Below are 17,213 nucleotides of genomic sequence, written 5' to 3' on the forward strand. Positions count from 1 at the left end.
TTTTTCACGTGTGCTTCCAGAAGGGTTTGGACCACCTTTTGAATGAGTGGCTGAAAGGTTGTGTACTGGTGGCACTGTGTTTCTGCATTTTATGTGCGTGTGTGCGAGTGCATATGTGTCAGTGTCTAAGAGCATACACGCTAATGTTGTGCTTAATGTGAACTTTTGGTCTGTGCTTTTTACACTCGTCGTGTCGGTTGAAGTGCCTTTTGCCTGTAACATCGTCCGAAAGTGCTGTAATCAGCCTCACCTATTGTGCCTCTTAGCATCCCCCTTTTACCTGCACCCGCTCTGCCCTCTCTTCATCATAAAACCACAGTTGTCCATCTGGACGCTGTACACTCTAACCTTTACACAAAATTAAAAGTGGAACTTTGTTAAGAGGATTGGTGGCCACCTGAAAACTGTGGCCTGTGCTAAACTCCCCAACACCTGAAAAAGCTTGTAGGTTTTACTAAAATGTTTCACTTTTGTAGAACAAACCTGGGCTCATGTCAAAGTGATGGGGAAAATGGACTGCTGCATACCTGCCTACACAGTTTAAAGTAACCATCAAGGTACACAATGAGGTTTTTAACATTTGTCTTATAATGGGAAGATAAAGGATCCAGAGCACTGTCAATGTATTTACTCACAAAGTCAAATCTGCAAGTCATGTGCAAATCAGTGAAATAAAAGGTTATGCTGGGAAAAAATAGACCCCAGTGTCAACATGTGACGTGCAAACAAGACTGGACCCGAAATTGAGCCTTGTGGCACACCCTAACTAAGAGGGACTATTTTGCATCCAAAGCATAACAGATCAGCTGTCAAATACGGTAGAGGCGATACATGCCTCGACCATATTCCTTTTCGACGTTGGTTGTGTCAGATGATGCCCACAGGTCAGTTTTACCTCGTTTTTTGTGTGCTGTAGCAGAATAAGCAGAGATGGTCATCGTGGTAATGCTTTTAATTAATCTGTTAATGAAACTGCAGTAATGTGAAAATGCATAGTTGAAATATCAATTATAAATATAAAATATTTATTTATAGATATAATAAAAGATCGACTTTTTTTGTAACGAGTCGTGACTTGTGATTCAATACATGCAGGTTTTATGTAACGAAAGAAACTAATGTTGAAAATCTCTCCCCATTCACTCAGAGTACTTTAATACATGTCAGATGACTGTCTGGTAATGTCACAAACATGACCTGTGGAAGAACTTTGGTTTTTGTCTTTATGTAAGAATCTCAGTGTATCACGTCTCCTTTGTACTTCATCATCTGAATACATTTACAAACCTTGAGCAACAGTTATAAAAGCGCTCGATTAATTTTGAACAGTGACAAGCTTTTAACTTTTTTTTTAACTCGTCCATAACTCTGAAAGAGCCATATGATGATGATGTAATGCCAGTCATCTATTCATGATAGGTTAACTGGATAAATTATGCCCATTATACAGTACACATTTTTATTAAATGCCAGGTATTCTTGTTATTAATAATTGTTCTTTTCTATTCATCTATATTAGCGGTTAATCTCATTTTTTTTAAAAACCACAGTTAAATAAACCTATTACAGATATTTTACCAATCAGTAGTTAATGGAAGATGGTAAACACTATACAGTTAACTCATTATATAAGCAAAGCAAAAAAAAAGTTGCAATTTTAGTTGCAATCTGAGCAAATGAAGCTCGGTCCTAGTGCTAGTTGTGAAGTCACATTTTGGTAAAATGCTGTGAGATGATACCCCGAGTATCATCTCACCCGAGTCATACATTCTTCTGTGAAGAATCTGCAGGAAAGACGAGCCAATTTATAAAGATAGTAGTTGTTGCCAGGCAGAATCACAAATTTAGCAATGACATCACTGGCTCAGCAGCCTTTTTATAAACCACTGTGGGGGAAAATCCCCCCCCCAAAACATTAGTTATATAGTGAGCTCTTCCTAGCACAGATGTCAAGCACAGATGTCAACTGAATTAGGATTGGGAAATGCTCAACAGGTTTGGGATCTAATACCCTCCTCTCTACAAAACCACTCAGAATAGTAAGGATAGAAATGTCATTATTATTTATTTATTTAAATTAAAAATGTTTGGACATGTTCTGTTCACTCGTGGAGTTTATTTTATGCTGCTCATACACACACTCACCATCTCCTAAATTCTTGCCACTTATCTTCATCTAGTGTTCATAAGGAGTATCGTATAAACAAACCAAAGATGGCAAATTTCCATCAAATGTGACTTAATCTAGCAGCACAGGCAACCTGCTTTCACGCATGCTCATGTTCCATGTGAACACAGCGTGACACACAATTCACGCAAACAGAAAGCTAATCATGTTTTTCCACGAGGTCGACTGTCTCCGTTACAGCCGTTCGCTTCCTTGACATCGAGACCGTTCTGTTCTTTTCAGCACTGTCCCTCAAGGCTTGGCTTTCACATTTATCCTTGATTCCTCCATGTTACTTGGTGCTTGCATCAGCTGTACAGTGACACACATTTGCATCTAATTATGCCCACGTTCACCCCACTTAGGCCCGACGCAGTGGAAAGTGGTGGCCGTTGCATTTTATGTGGTCATTGCAGGGTCAGAGGAGTTTAAGCCGATGGCCTCGAGTCCTTTTATTCCCCACCGCTGGCTGCTTGTCATTTGACTTTAAGGAGTTTAAGCTCATTGTGCTGTCACAGGCATTGTAAGTCGCTCGGGATAACAGTGTTAGTGCGAGCCCTATAATGCAAATGTCACTGAGACTTTTTTCCCTTTCTTTTTAAAGATGTGGCTGTTGGCACAGGGATTGAAATCAGCTTTTTTAGAATGACATGTTTGTTGAGTGAAACTGACTTTGAAACGTTACATTTATTCTTAAAAATGGGTTTGTTGAGAAGATTTTTATTAACCCCATCCAAAAACTTTAATAAAAAATGTATATTAGGAGATATTAATAGAGGTTATATATATATATAAAGGGAACATTTTAGCAGAAACAGAGTATTTCTTTTTATTCTTTAGCATGACAAACTATAATCTCGCAGTTCTCCAAAATTCAACTTTTTCATTTGGAAGGCATCCAGGTGTTAATTTGGTGCCAGGAGTATTAATGACTCGAGGACTGTGTCTGAAGTTGTTGTTATTGTAGGCGTAGGCTAACACCTGCTAAGCATGTCGGTTCCACCTGTTGGTCACTGCGTGTGGCTTGTTTGTGCACGTTTCAAAGTATTGCGATGGATTTCGTTCCTCATGTGTGTCTGCACCCTGCATCTGTTTGCATACATGTGCGTGCTTGCGGTGTGTGGTCTGTAGTGTCTGAATCTAAATCAAAGCCTTCCTTTGAGACCTGACAGTTCCTTTGAAGGAAGCTGGAGCTGCCAGATGGCATTAGATGGACCCCACCACAGCCGGTACCATAGCGGGCTCTGGCATTTTAGTCAGAATAAGCAGTGCTTGAGCAACGTTGTTAATGCAAGTTGATTATTCCTGTGGTAACGTTTTAGCAACAGCAGGACTTAAATGGCTGTAGTTCTAAATTGATTCTCACTTTTATCTTTTTGCGCTATGTCTATATTTACTGTCCTAAAGTTAATCGAAGCGACAGAGTGCTAAAATGAGAGTTACAGTTTTCTCTTTTGAGCGGCCAACAATTACAGCGTCACAGACAGGTTTCGAGCACAGCTTACGCAGGCCTGTGACAGACACAAATGATTAAAGTTGTTCCTTCTCTTTTTTTTTTCTATTCTTTTAGCAAGCTGGCTAATTAAAGCGCAAATCCAGCAAGCAGATCTATTGAAAGGGTAATATATCATGATGCAAAATACTGTAATAATGGTGCCACTTTCCCCTTCTTTGCCTAAGGACAGAATATCTAATTTCGCTAGATTGTAGCAGAGATTTTAGGCCAGAATGGGAGGGCTGAAAGACAGAATTTTCTGCACCTGGCTGCGTGAGAGTTGAGTCATATGTTCAGAGATGGAGCCCCTTTTGAATGACATTGAGTGAGCCTTTGATGTTCATTGTCAGTTTTCCCAGTATTCTCTTTTTCACCATCACTGGGATCTCATACAGTTACATTCCCCTGGAGATCCTCCTCCTCCACTGTAGCTTCCCAAAAATATCCTCCCGATGACAAAGTGTGAATTTATCCAACATCCACTGTCGCACTTACTCAGATATATATCACATATAACTTGACATATATTAGACGCGTATTGCACCCTGAGGTATTGACAGAAATGCAGAATGTGATAATGTCCCTGATCATTTGTGCTGTGTTCCACATTTACATTACGCAAGATGCAGGCTGCCTGCAGGAAGAAGGCAGGGAGGGAGCAGAAATGGGATAAATGTCTCTTAGATACCTTCACATATTTATTATCAGCCATTAAGCTGCCCTCCCACTACTACCTCCTCTCAACTATGAAAAAGCAAAAAAGGATGTCAGTCAAGGCGTCGAGGCTCAGGCCCCATCATAAAATGAACCGCAGCTGCGAAATAGGCTACAACGTTTAAACCTAATATTTTAGCATCAAAGGTTTACCTAACTCAGGTTAAACATAAACATATTTTCTTGCTTGAAATGGCCACGGTTTCCCTCATCTCTTTGATGATTCGGTGAGTGGGAAAGTACGCCGTCCACACATGAAAGTCTATTTTTTTAAAAAGCAGATCAGAGATGAGGTCTGAGACCTTAACCAGAGGTGACGATGTGAAAAAGCTATGATCTCTTATGTAAGACCTTTCACTCGTTTTATTGAAGGATATTACCTGTGAGTTGACATGTGAAAAAGCAACAAATGTGGCATTCAAAATGTATAAGAAAGGTTCAAAACTGTGTGCATAAAGTTTCAGGCGTTCAGATTTTTTGCTTCACATCAAAAGTTTTACCTGAGATACCCAAGAGTGTAGCAGGCTATAATTTTTGCACACCTGTATAGAATTTGACCTTGGGCTTCAGGTAATTACATCCTACAACATTTATGTAAATTTTCATGCAATGATGGCTGTGAGCTAAAGAGTATTTCTAAAGTTTAAATACCTAGCTTAGGTTTAAGCGCCTGTAGTCATCTTAAGCACTTTTATAGTAATGTTCAGAAAACTCTAACGGGATTTGTCAGATTTGTTCCTGATTCCTCTCACACAGTATGTCACGTTTTCACTGAAGCAGTACAAAATTAGGTTAATTTAAAATGAACTGCTGGCAGATAAGACAAGAAAAGTGTGAAGTATAAATAGTTTCAGATTCATTCCTAAACCCTTTCCTTACCTGTCTAACCTAACATGTGCATAGTTCCCCACCTGACATATTTGCACACTATTAAAGTCTGAAGCACGGCTCGCGCGGGACCTTTCCTTGCCATCTCATGCCAGGCGTGAGGATGAAGAGCCGGCAATAAGGTTGTTAAATGGTTCCCTGGCTGTCTCCTTATGGTTGTGCCCTTAGTCACAGCAAACTGCTGACCCACATTTTTGGGTGGGTGACTTTTTCCACTGGGCCCCCTCGTTTTGCCCTGTCCTCTCCTCTCCGGTCCGCCCCCGTCCATTCCAAACTCTGTTGATGGAGAGAACGGTGACCTTTTACAGACGCCTTCGCTGACTCTGTCTGAAGCTTTCAGCAATCCCTGCGCTTGTGCTGCTTCATGTACTTCAACGTGAGCACACTTGTGTACTCTCTTTCACTTTGTCTTCAGAATTGTGCATGAATACACAAACACACACACTCACCCACACACAGACTTGCAGTATAATCTAACAGAGAGTGACATTTAAGAGGTTAAGGCCACGTAGCACGTTGAATATCAGCAGTCACCCTGCTACTGTACAAACAAAGGACCTCAGAATGTATTAAAAATCCATAAAACCGCTCTATGCAGTGGTCGCTCAGGAAGAAAAATCGTTCGTTCATACTTGCTGCAAAGGTAATATATAGGGAGCTTAACAACAAAACACTACTATAGTGGCTACTTTTAATTACATCGTAGTTGTCACACGGTTTAAAGATTACACATCAGTGTTGGCTAAATAAATACGGGCATTCATCACTGTCATTAAAACCATATTAAACTCTATGTAACTTCCCAAAGTACCGAGTAGGAATGCTTTGGATGAAGGAATGAAATCCCAGATATTGCAGTTGTCATTTTTCTTTCAGTGCACTGCATGATTGTGTTTTGTTGTACATGTACCGCAGTGCAGGCTAACAATGAAATACCAACATTATTCCTTAAGAAATATGCATAAAATCTATTCTATTTCTTTGCAGTAAACTAAGGCGGCTTTCTGCATTTTCATGATATAGAACTAGGTTTCTGAACCCAGTCCTGCACATCAAGCAGAACACAAAGGTGTGTGTTGGCAGTTAAGTCTGTAATGAAACTCAGTCTAGTGTACAACATCATCAGGAAGTTTGTAAATTGCATCTCCATAATCAGTCATGCAGTCATTGTTAGAAGCTTTCAAAACAACTCGTTGTTATACATGCGCGGCCACACAAGCCCACAGTCTCAGACACTCACCACCTTCGCTCCACTCTCACCGACTCCTGCGTTGACTCGTACACGCCAGCCTCGCGTGCGAAAAAAGGTCTGCAGCAGATGGTTCGGTGTGAAAGCGCAGTAGATTGGGAGAGATTGGCACACGTATCATTTGAATAGGCAGAAACCTGGAATACAATGAAGATATCAAGGAGCCACGTAGGCTCCACACATCGGTTTTGTTTCCAGAATCATCTGTAATGATAAATCGGATCCTCTCCGCTAGCATGGCAGCTCCCACACATACACACCCAGGCCCAGAAGCAGATGACTAGATGTGAATGCGGTTCACACATGAGCAAGGAAGAAAGGAAAAAACAATCTTTCCACCTTTACCTTGCAGCTGTTACCCCCTTACAAAGCACTTCCCGATGATGCTCTGTAATATATTATAATTTTAGAATCATGGGAATGCACTGTAGCTTGGAGCCTCTTCGCTTCTGCACGCCAGGAGCAGTCCGCAACGCGATCCAGAGAGTATCTGTGCGCGTCCCCTGACGGTGCTTTAATACACAGAGCTTCAACTTAATGTGCCACATGTTTGCATCCAATAATTAGTGTGTAATAAATGAAGACCAAGCTAATAAAACTTAATTATGTACTCTTACACTGTCCACATTACATATGCAGTCTCTGCTGAGGAGAAACATACAAGTCAGCCATGTAGTTGTAATGTTGGAAAGCAATCAGAAATATCAAAAATATCTTTAAAAACATGAAGTCTGCATTAGAATTTTGCAACTGTGATAAATATTTATTGATTTAAAAATCCAATTTTCTGATATTCACATTTGTTATTTGAAGTTATGTACATGTTTAAGCTCTTTTCCCAGATAATCTAGTTGTTTGTGTTGTTCCAAACACGTGCGTTACCCCCACAGAAGTTAGAAGTGCAACTCTGCAACGCCAACGTCAACATGAGCGGGCATTCTTGTTTATCTTGCTAATTTTTCATTTGTCCGTCGCTATTATTCACTGCTAATGCTGACAGACTGGAAATTATCGCTGTGTTTGAGTGTTTAATATCTGCTCTTTTTGGGACCTTCACAGCACACTGGTTGTGCACAAAGTCATATTTTTTCTCTAAAAAAAAATACAGTTTATTTTATAAATTCTGCATTCCTTTTATGAAGCATTGTTGTTCTATTAATCTTAATAGGTGCGTTTTGTATGTGCGAAACTAAATGCATGAATTTGTTAGTGATGTTTTGCACAGTTTGATAATGAATCATCAGGCATTTGGAAAACATGTTTTCTTTCATTTTTGGCAGGAAATTAGCTCCATAAATATTACTTTTCTGTGTGTTGCTCATATTTGTTCCAAGAAATTTGAATCAATCTGTCAAAGTTATGGGTTCACATTTTGTTTGGGGCGCATGAAGTCCTGTTTTGCTTATGCTGAGCAGGAGATTATTGAGACACCCTGGGCTACCTGCTCTCAGTAATTGTGCTCAGCTCATTATTGTTTTGTGGCACCTGTGCAAAAGGTTAGCGGTTTAAGGTGAACAGCCTCTTATCTTGTTCCGCTTCAGCAAGAATATTCATTTCTAATGCCGATGTTGGTGTTTATTATTAAAGTGAAGGCTTTCTCTCATTGAAAACTGAGCTGAAATCTGTTGAATAAGATGCGGCATCTGTACATCTGGTTTATCCTTTTCAGATATAGCCAGGCTACAGGCCACCAGCTACATCGCAGTTTATTATAATATAAAAACAGGTCTGTGGTGAGAATTTTGGAATGAAATGTAAACGCTCCCAAGTTGTAAAAAGATGTTTTTCTGTTGCTGGCAGTGTTTAGCTGGAGTTTGATCCAGCTAAACATTATTAGTGCAGGACTAACATAGCCTGGGGACAAGCAGAGATGATTAATAATCAGCTCAGCTTTTTTTATCATCAGCCCAGACATTCAGTAAAAATGGAGCAATTTCAGTTCAACTTGGATGAAAACTTTAAAATCCAGCAAACTTGCATCTGTTAAACCCCCCCCCGCAAGGATCAGGCGGAGGAATTAGCAGCACATCCACAGCTCAACATCTGTATCACTCCTGTAATCCACTGACTTGGTCAATAATGTTTAAAGTGTTTAATTAGCCCGATCAGTAGTTTAACTGGTGGAACCTCCAGTACCTGCAGTGCTTTGGAAAAGATCCACTGGTAATGTTAAACCAACAAAGACTTTTCAGTTTGTAATTTGGATTCCTCTCTTCATGTGGCAGTAACTGAAATTAAAAGCAGAGGGTTTGGGAACCAAATTATGACAGAGATAAAGGAGAATGGACAAAAAGAAGTCAAGTGAAATGACTTTATTTATTATTTCGGCTTGAACGTGTTTTTATTGTCATGCTGGTCCCCAGCTACTACCTGCTCACTATGGTGCTAACTGGTATTTTATAGGTAATGAAATTCATTTCAGATTAAAGCATTAGGCCACTCCAAAGGCTGATGGAGTGAATAGTGGCTGACCTGAGCAGCTCTTTGCAAATGCAGCTTTGCAGTGTAAACTTGACCACCTGAACTTTTTTGTCAGTGGCAGGTTGAAGATTAAAGATTTCTGCTCAGGTAGCTTAGTGTAGAATCATTTCTGTGTAATTTGTGGAGACTCCAAACAGCATAAGCTTTGTGACTTAAACAATAAAGGAGCGAAAGGCCTCCATGTCAATCACTGTGTTCTTGATGAAAGAAAGTCTGTTACGTTGTTTGAACACAGAGGTAGATTAGTATTACTTTTGTGTACCCTTGAAAATGGATTCAACCATGCCTGCTCTCAGTAAGAATAATTGTGCCCTTGAAGGCAGACTTTTGAGGCCATGGTCATTGTTATGGCTCTGTGGTAGAGTGAAATGCTCTGGGATTGTGCTCCAGAAGTGTATCTCAGCTTTAGGAAATACAGAGGGCATTCATACGACTACTGTAACAATCCTTTGGGTTAAAAATGTCCCTCTCCCCCTTTATTTCCTTGCTTTTTGGTGTGCACACGAGGAAAAAATTGTCTCTCCTCATGCTACTTCCTCCTGTCTCTGAAAAAACAGAAACACATGTAGTGTGAACAGCTGACATCATAGCAGATTGCCACGTGATTCTCCGGGGAGAGTGTCGTGCTCCTGAAACATTAAGGATTGCGTAGGTGATAAATCTACTTTAGTTTAATAGCTCTTTCTGTTGTAAGAGTATTTGTCTCCTCACCGTTGACTACCAACAGAATGAAACAAAAGAAATAAAAGGCTTGATTTCCCTTCTTTTCCTTTATGTAGCAAGCATAGCCTTGTGAAGACAAAGAAGCCAAAGTTTCACCTTTTCCCTTTTTTACAGAATGAAAGCTCATTTCAGCATTGACAGAATTGTGTTGTTTGTCTCGGCTAGTGTTGTCTCGCGTTGTTTGTCTCAGCTGTCAGGGGTGTCCGGTTATCTCACCTTCCAGCAGTTCAGCTGTGGCCAAATCCTTGCTGGACAAGTTCAGAGAGGGAGAAGGCATCGCCTTGTCTCACTCTCTGCAGAATGCTATTAAGGGGGGGAAACCTGTTCAGTCCTCCCCGCTCCTGCAGTCTGCATCCCTGCTGGAGGTGGGGAGATGGATTGCTCAAGGTGACCCCAACTGGCACACTGTCTGCTCAGCCCGACCGCTCTCATGCCACCATTCTTCACACTTACTCATTCTCTTCTTTCGTCTCGCACGTTGCCAGTACCCCAGGCGGCATTCTTCAGAGCTGCCTCTAGCAGCTTCTTAGCTGAGATCCCCCACCCCCGAACCACGTTTTCCCTCTCTGCTGCCGTGCAGCCTTGTTTCTTCATGAGCAGATGATGTAAAAGTCCCAGACTAGTCTCCTAATGGGTTAAAGCTGTAATACTGAGTTATGTTAATTACAGTCATTTACCAGCAAATACGAAAATGTCTCCAGACATAACTGGAAACTCTGGAAACTGCTTTTTGAAAAGCAGCGCTGTTCTAGGTTTGTGAGACAGCATAAACATTTAACATCAAAAGGAATTAGGTTATGATGAATAGCATCATACTATAACAAATGCTGCATATGCATGTATATATGTCCTGTACCCAATCTCCTCTTTAACGGGTGGGTTTTTGACTGAAACTCTGCACAAACATTATTACACATACAACTTTTAGCATCCATGTGTCCTTTTTTTACCCCAAACATTTGTTATAGATCCTAATACTTTCAATTTGCCTACATAGATATATATTATGTTCATTCATACCCCTGCAAATACCATCTAATGTTCTCCACTTGTTTGTTTCACATCTCACATTCAAGGCTCGCTGCCCATACGTAACTGAACAGTGTTGTTTGATTCACCTCTAAATATGGAATAACGGTTCAGAGAAAGCACTGCAGACCTGCCCCTGATAATCTAATCAGAAGACTAACTTGAAACTACTGATAATGAATTTTATACCATACAAGTTATAAACTCTTCACAGAAACAAGTTTGGATCCAACTGCCTGCAGCATGTTTAAAATAAAACGATAGGAAACCAATGTTATTTTTATGGACCTCAAGTAGTAAACTGTTAAAAACATATGCTGTATGTAATGGCTGGCCTGAGCCACTGAGACGTCATTGGATGGTTTCATTGCCTTCAATCTGTCTTTTTGCTTTTATCAGCTTTCCCCTCCCTTATTTAAACCAGGTATGACCATATTTGAATGTGACTGTAGAGGTGGAGACTTTTAAGCTAATGCTAGCTTGGTTGATTAAAAAGGCACTTATATAAATTACTTTGATTTTTAACCCTCTATATCCCAATAGAATTTGATTACAATGCTCCAGTTTCCCAAGAATTTCATAATAGAGGAGAAATCCATTAAATACTTGTGATTTACATATCAATAGTTTCAAAGTTAGCTTTAAGCTAGCTTAATCTGTATATGATAGACTTTCATCACCTCTTTCTCTTTTTCATTCGTCTCCTCTCGTGCTTATTTATTCCACAGTTACTTATTGTTAACAGATCAGACACGCGACCCTTCTGTCTCTGAAAAGCTGACAATGAGCCAATAATAGCAACGCCCGCAGCTAGTTCTAAGCTAACGTCATGTCAGCTAGCATAATTACCAGAGTCGAATCCACTTACCGCTAACAGCAGCTAAATCAGCAGCTCTTACTGACACAGACATTTAGGTTTTCCTCAGTAACTGACCTCCGTATCGTGTCAGCAGTCCATTGCGGGTGAAATGGAGAGAGCCCGTCCATGGTTGTTATAGGGTACTTAAAATGCATTAAAATACTAATTTTAATCTTACAGTTTTACGGGGGGTTTCATCTCCAAAGATAGTTATCTAAAATTTTACTCCTTTTGGGATTTTCTATGCGGAACTGTTTCTTCACAAAGATGTAAAATAAAAATGATTTCTCTTCTATGTTTGACACAAGAGTCTATGCAGATTGACTCGCTTTCAGAGCCAACCGCTGACCATTTGATGAACTACAGGTCTCTGCACCTTTTTTCTCATTCTCTCAATTTTCCAGTCTCAGAGAGTGCTTCTTGGCACATACTTCATAACGTTTTCAACAAGTAATTGACATTATTTTGACTGCACATTATGATGCAGCGAACCGGGGGCAAGCGGACATGTAAGAAAAATCTGTTGTGTGAGTACTGAGGCAGCAACATCAACTGTGCTCTTCCTTAAAGCACTGCAAGGCCTCTGTAGATTAACTAGAGAGATGCTTTAAGATTCTTTGAGAGATGTCTTCCATCTCCTTTTCTCTCCTGAGGTCAATGTTCGCTGCACCACCGCACAGAACAAAAGGCCTACTTCAGAGGTGATCAATCCTGAAGTGAGAGGTGGAGAGAAAGATGAGGGTGAGAGAGGGTAAGGATGAGTCACAGTCACTCAAAGAGGATTATGAGAATATTTAGGAAAACGTACATCCCGCTTAAAGGAAAGGTCTCGTTAATGGGTATCCTCCACATAGTCAATCTAAGACTTTCTTTGCACTTGACAGGATGCGGATTCATCAAAATGTGATGAAAAAGAATCAAGAGCAGAGCTGCAGCGCTGGCAGCAAGCTATCTCTGCAACAGTGTTAGAAGACTCCTGCTTTAGCTGTCTGTGCCAACTCCAGAGCAAATATTAGCTTTGGTTTTTAAAAGGAAAATCACTAGCATGCAAATGATAGACTGTGTGTGCAGAAGTGAAAGAGTACTAATAATACATTTGTGTGTTTGTACAAGTCCTGCATGAGTCCGGGGGCATATTCTGCATTCGTGAACAGATACCGTTTGTTTCTACAGTGTTCGGGTGCAAGCGAATGAATACCAGATCAGTGTGTGTGGGTTGGCTGAATTGTATTTCAGCAGTGTATTCTGTGTCAGTGCAGATTTTGCCCTCGTGTCATTTTCATTTTCTGCGTATGTAGGAAATCTGACTGTTCGTGTGAACACGAGGCTTTTTTGTCTGTCAGTGTTCCCGAGACACTTCTAAATCCTCCTAATCTTAATTCTGCAGAGATGGTGCGTATAATTAGAGTTTGGATCAGTGCCAGTGTCTTATTGCTCACAATATACAGGCTGTCTTAGCATCTCAACCCTACTACACTGTGGTTGACCCCCATTTGATCTAATAACATCTAGCACCCCCTCCCACCCCTCAGCCATCCATCATGGCACTGGTACAAGCCCAGAACCTCTGTCAAAGCGCCACTCCTACACTTTTTAAATTCTGTTTCATCTTATTACAGACTGTCTTTGCTTTCTTTACTTTTATCTGGTTCTTCCTCCTGCATCTGTCTCAGCTCCTCCATCTTTGTGCAGTCTTTGTTTTAACCTCCAAGGCACCTCGGTTTACTCTAGTCATCCTAAAGTCAGCAACTTTAATACGTACTGTGGATTCTGAAGTAAGGATGTTCATTAAACAGAGAGCTGTGCGTCACCTCGGATGCTCTCCCCCTCTACAGCACATCTTTGCACAGAGCTTGCTGCATCTGTATTAAGGTATAATTTCCTAACATGACACGTCCTGTTTCTATATTGGGAAATCTCTGCTCACCTGTTTCCTGTCTATGCCACTATTCCCGTTCTCTCCCTGAAAGTCACTTCTGCGCACCGACTGCTTCCCCTGTCCCTTCAGTGCATTGTTGTGTGCGCCATAGCTGTCAGATGATGTGATGTAGTGAAGCTAATCAGATTGCTTTTTCCAGCCATATGGTGTTTTGGTTTGCTTTTAGTCATGTGTTAGGCTATTATTGTGTTGTTCATTTATATTGGTTGTTTTTATTTATGTCTGCTCAAAGTACTTTGTCCTCTGAGCTGAAAGTGCTACAAATAAAATGATTTCATTTCCCTGGCAATTTAGCCTTGTGCAGTACAGCATTTCGACATTATAATACTATATTTTCTTTTAAGATGCTTTAATTGCTTATGCTGACCACAGACGCTGGCCTCTCATAGGTTAAATATTAGCTGCGATTAAACATTTGCTTACATTTGAACAAGACCTGTTATAATCTGGCCAATTAGCTGCTATGTTTGTTCCCATTTAGTGCCAGCCAAGTTGTAAAGAGATTGGCCAGAGAAAACAAGTTGTGCTGATTTAAATGGTGTACTTGGCTTTATTGATTTGGTTGTTTACTGGTCAAATCTAATATGTAAAAAGAACAGAGGCATGCTGGAGCTGGGCCCGTTGTTACTCAGCCACCTTGATATACTATATTCCCAGAACTGCCAATCCTCTGCTTATACACAGATCAAAAAATATTTTGAACCACACCACTGACAACGATTTGATACAAAAATGTCACATTTGGATTCATCGCTGAGTAAGGCCTGTTGCCACTGATTTTCAGTCCAGTTCTTGTTTAATTCTCAGTGTTTCCCTTCATTAAGAATGGCTTCTTGACAGCTAACGTTCCACTGAGACCACTTCTGTGGAGGCTTTAGTAAACAGTAGATGGATTAGGACCACAGTTCATTTGCTGTGCATTGTTTTTGTTTTAGGTCTGCTACTTCTTTTGTCCCCTAGCAGTATGGTTTCCTCAAATTTTTAGAAGGAGACGCTGCACACCACGTTCAGATAATAATTGTCAACAAATAGCTCTTTGGAAAACACCTTGCTGATTTGTATGCGTTTTCGTCGTTAGGAAGAAAATACCTAAAAAAATTGGTTCATTGCTAAGCTGTCAGTTGCATCTAGATACGGTGCTGGTTCAAACCTCGAGCTAGGTGCATTTTATATTTGAACAATTCATAGGTCAGTATTCCTCTGAAAATGGTCAGGTACAAGGACGGAAGGGAAAATGAGTGAAAAAGTAGCCAGTGTCCAGGGGGGGGGGATTACAAGAAAGTTTAGCTCGTTGGACGGAAAATAAAAAAATGTTGTGTGGCTCAGGACTTTTGCGCGTGACTGTATGCATTTTGATAGGTAAACTTGGCTTAGAGCTTTTTTTATTGCAGACTTGTATCAAATGCTGCCCCCCTTCATTGCAGTAGTCAGTGTTTTGCAGTTTAACAAATTTTTGTGATTTTGGTCCGGTTTCAGCACCTCACCATGAGAGTTCACATGAGCTGTTTCGAACAGATCTGGTGTGTGTGTGGTTCCTTTATCGATTGGTTAAATGCTCTTTCAGTGAATCTCAGCCCTTTGATTCTTTTGAAGGTTTCCAATGCTTCCGTCTGTTCAGTTTCCTTTTCTCTTTTATTTATTTATAATCTGAAAGGCTGTTCCTTTTTGATGGTGCACGCTGTATGAAGCAGTGCAGTTTTTAACAGTATACCAAGCAAACACTAACTTAGGATTATTTGAATGCGATGGACAAAGAGGAGAAGAACATAGAGTGGGAGGCCAGGAGTGAGGAACAAGGAAGAGTTGGGTAGCAGGAAAAAGGAAAGAGAGAAAGATGTAGAGAGGGATCAAAGCCTTCTCCCATGTCAGTATTCACAGCGTGCATCTTCTCTCTCTCCCCCCCCCCCCCCCCCCCCCCCCCCCCCCCACCGGAGAGATGGAACGATGAAGCGAGAGAGAGAAGCAGCAAGTAGCTAACATTCCTGCGTTGCTAAAGAAATCCCCCTGCCCGCTTCCTACTTTCCTTCCTCCCTCCTCTTCTTCCCTCTCCCTCCCCTCCCCCGCATGCCGCTCACTGCAGTTTTCCTTCAGTGATTCCGAAGGATGATTGAGAACTCTCTCTGTATCTGCGTTTTTTCTTCTTCTTCTTCTTCTTTTTAAACAGACGCATCAATAAATAAACGGTTTGGTGTAGTGCTCTAAGATGTGCGGCATGTGTACTGTATGTGCATCTGTGATTGTACACAGTGTGTGTGCCTGTGTGTACGTTCTCTGCACTCGAGCGATCTAACACTCCATCCCCTCCATCTCTTCCCAGGGGCAAACACTTTGTACACCTTTGTCTTTCACCTCACTTCACCTCCCTCCTCCTCTACGTTCACTTCACTTCTGCTTCACCAACAGGCTTAAAAATTTCTTTTTAGTCTAATTTCCCTCTTTCTATTCCTCTCCCGCATCCTCCTTTTATTTTTTTTCCTATTGCCCCCTCCCTCCCATATATGCATGCTCTGCTGACGCACTCAATCTCTTTGGCACAGTACTGCTCACTTTGAAAATGCTCAAACACAATTCCCTCAGATAGTTTCCGCACGCCCGTGTGTGTGTGTGTGTGATCGAGCAAATACAAGCGTTTCTGAATTGACAGTTTTGTTCCAGAGATGCAATTACCATCTTTTAACAATATTGGTCAGCCAACAGATTATTTTAAAAACTTCTCACTATTTGCATGCGAACAATTGTTCAAGTGTCTGTTCAGTGTGAAACGGGTTTTGCTCACTGGAATCCAAATGCAATTATAGCCCATTTCATTGGTTTCCCTTAGCTTTAAGAAGTGTTTGTCTTTTCAATTCATTAGCCTGCTAATTTAGTCTTTTAGTTCACTCTCATGCCTCTTATTAGTGGTGCTTCTTGCTGTAGCAGGTAGTTAGCTTTCAGAAAAAGAAAAAAACATCCACAATATATTACAAGAGGAGTACAGAGAAGGAAACAAACCTGGTAACTAGAGAGTGGGGTTAGTGGGAGCACCTAAAAAGCCACACATCTCATCAAAAGAAGGCTAAAAGAAAGCGAATATTGGACATAAATTCCCTCACTGGATAGAATCATGGATAGAAACGGAAGGTAAAGTAACTACAGTACTATGGAAAAATCTATACTTTGCTTTCAAGACACCAGACTCTTGTAGTCTTGAGCAATAGGTCTTTCTGAAAGTCTTTCAGAGCTTTGCTGCTAACAGCTTTTTTCAAAATCATATACATCATTCCCATTTCTTTTGCTGATTCTATGGAAAATTCCAAAGATAATGTAGTTTGAGAGGGATAATATAATATAGTACTTTTTAAATTTGGCATGATGTGCAAATAATGGGGAAACAGGACCTGTGGGGGGACAAAAGAAGTGGTAGGCCAAAAACTTTCTACAGCAGATGAAAAATACATGAAAGCCATATCCTTAAGAAATAGGAAAAGATCTGACGCAGGACCAATTTCTCATCAGAAATTGTTTTTGGAAGGGTGGCTGTCAAGAAGCCATTTGTAATGAAGGGAAACAGGGGGAAAAGGCTGAGGTATACCAAATAAGACAAAAAATATTATGAAAATCAATGAAAGCAAGTCTCATGGAGTGGGGAATCTAGGTTTGAATCTTTTGTTTCTAATCATAATTGTTAAT

General features: G+C 40.6%; 1 protein-coding gene across 3 annotated transcripts in view; it reads left to right on the plus strand.

Annotated features, from left to right (window-relative positions):
* The window catches only part of atrn (attractin), a 142,166-nt gene that overhangs the window by 95,644 nt on the left and 29,309 nt on the right, over positions 1 to 17,213 (plus strand). The window lies entirely within an intron of this gene.

This window comes from Diplotaxodon limnothrissa, linkage group LG19 (assembly GCF_057381915.1).
Source record: "Diplotaxodon limnothrissa isolate DT_005_m linkage group LG19, D_limnothrissa_male_GT1.1, whole genome shotgun sequence".
Lineage (NCBI taxonomy): Eukaryota > Metazoa > Chordata > Actinopteri > Cichliformes > Cichlidae > Diplotaxodon > Diplotaxodon limnothrissa.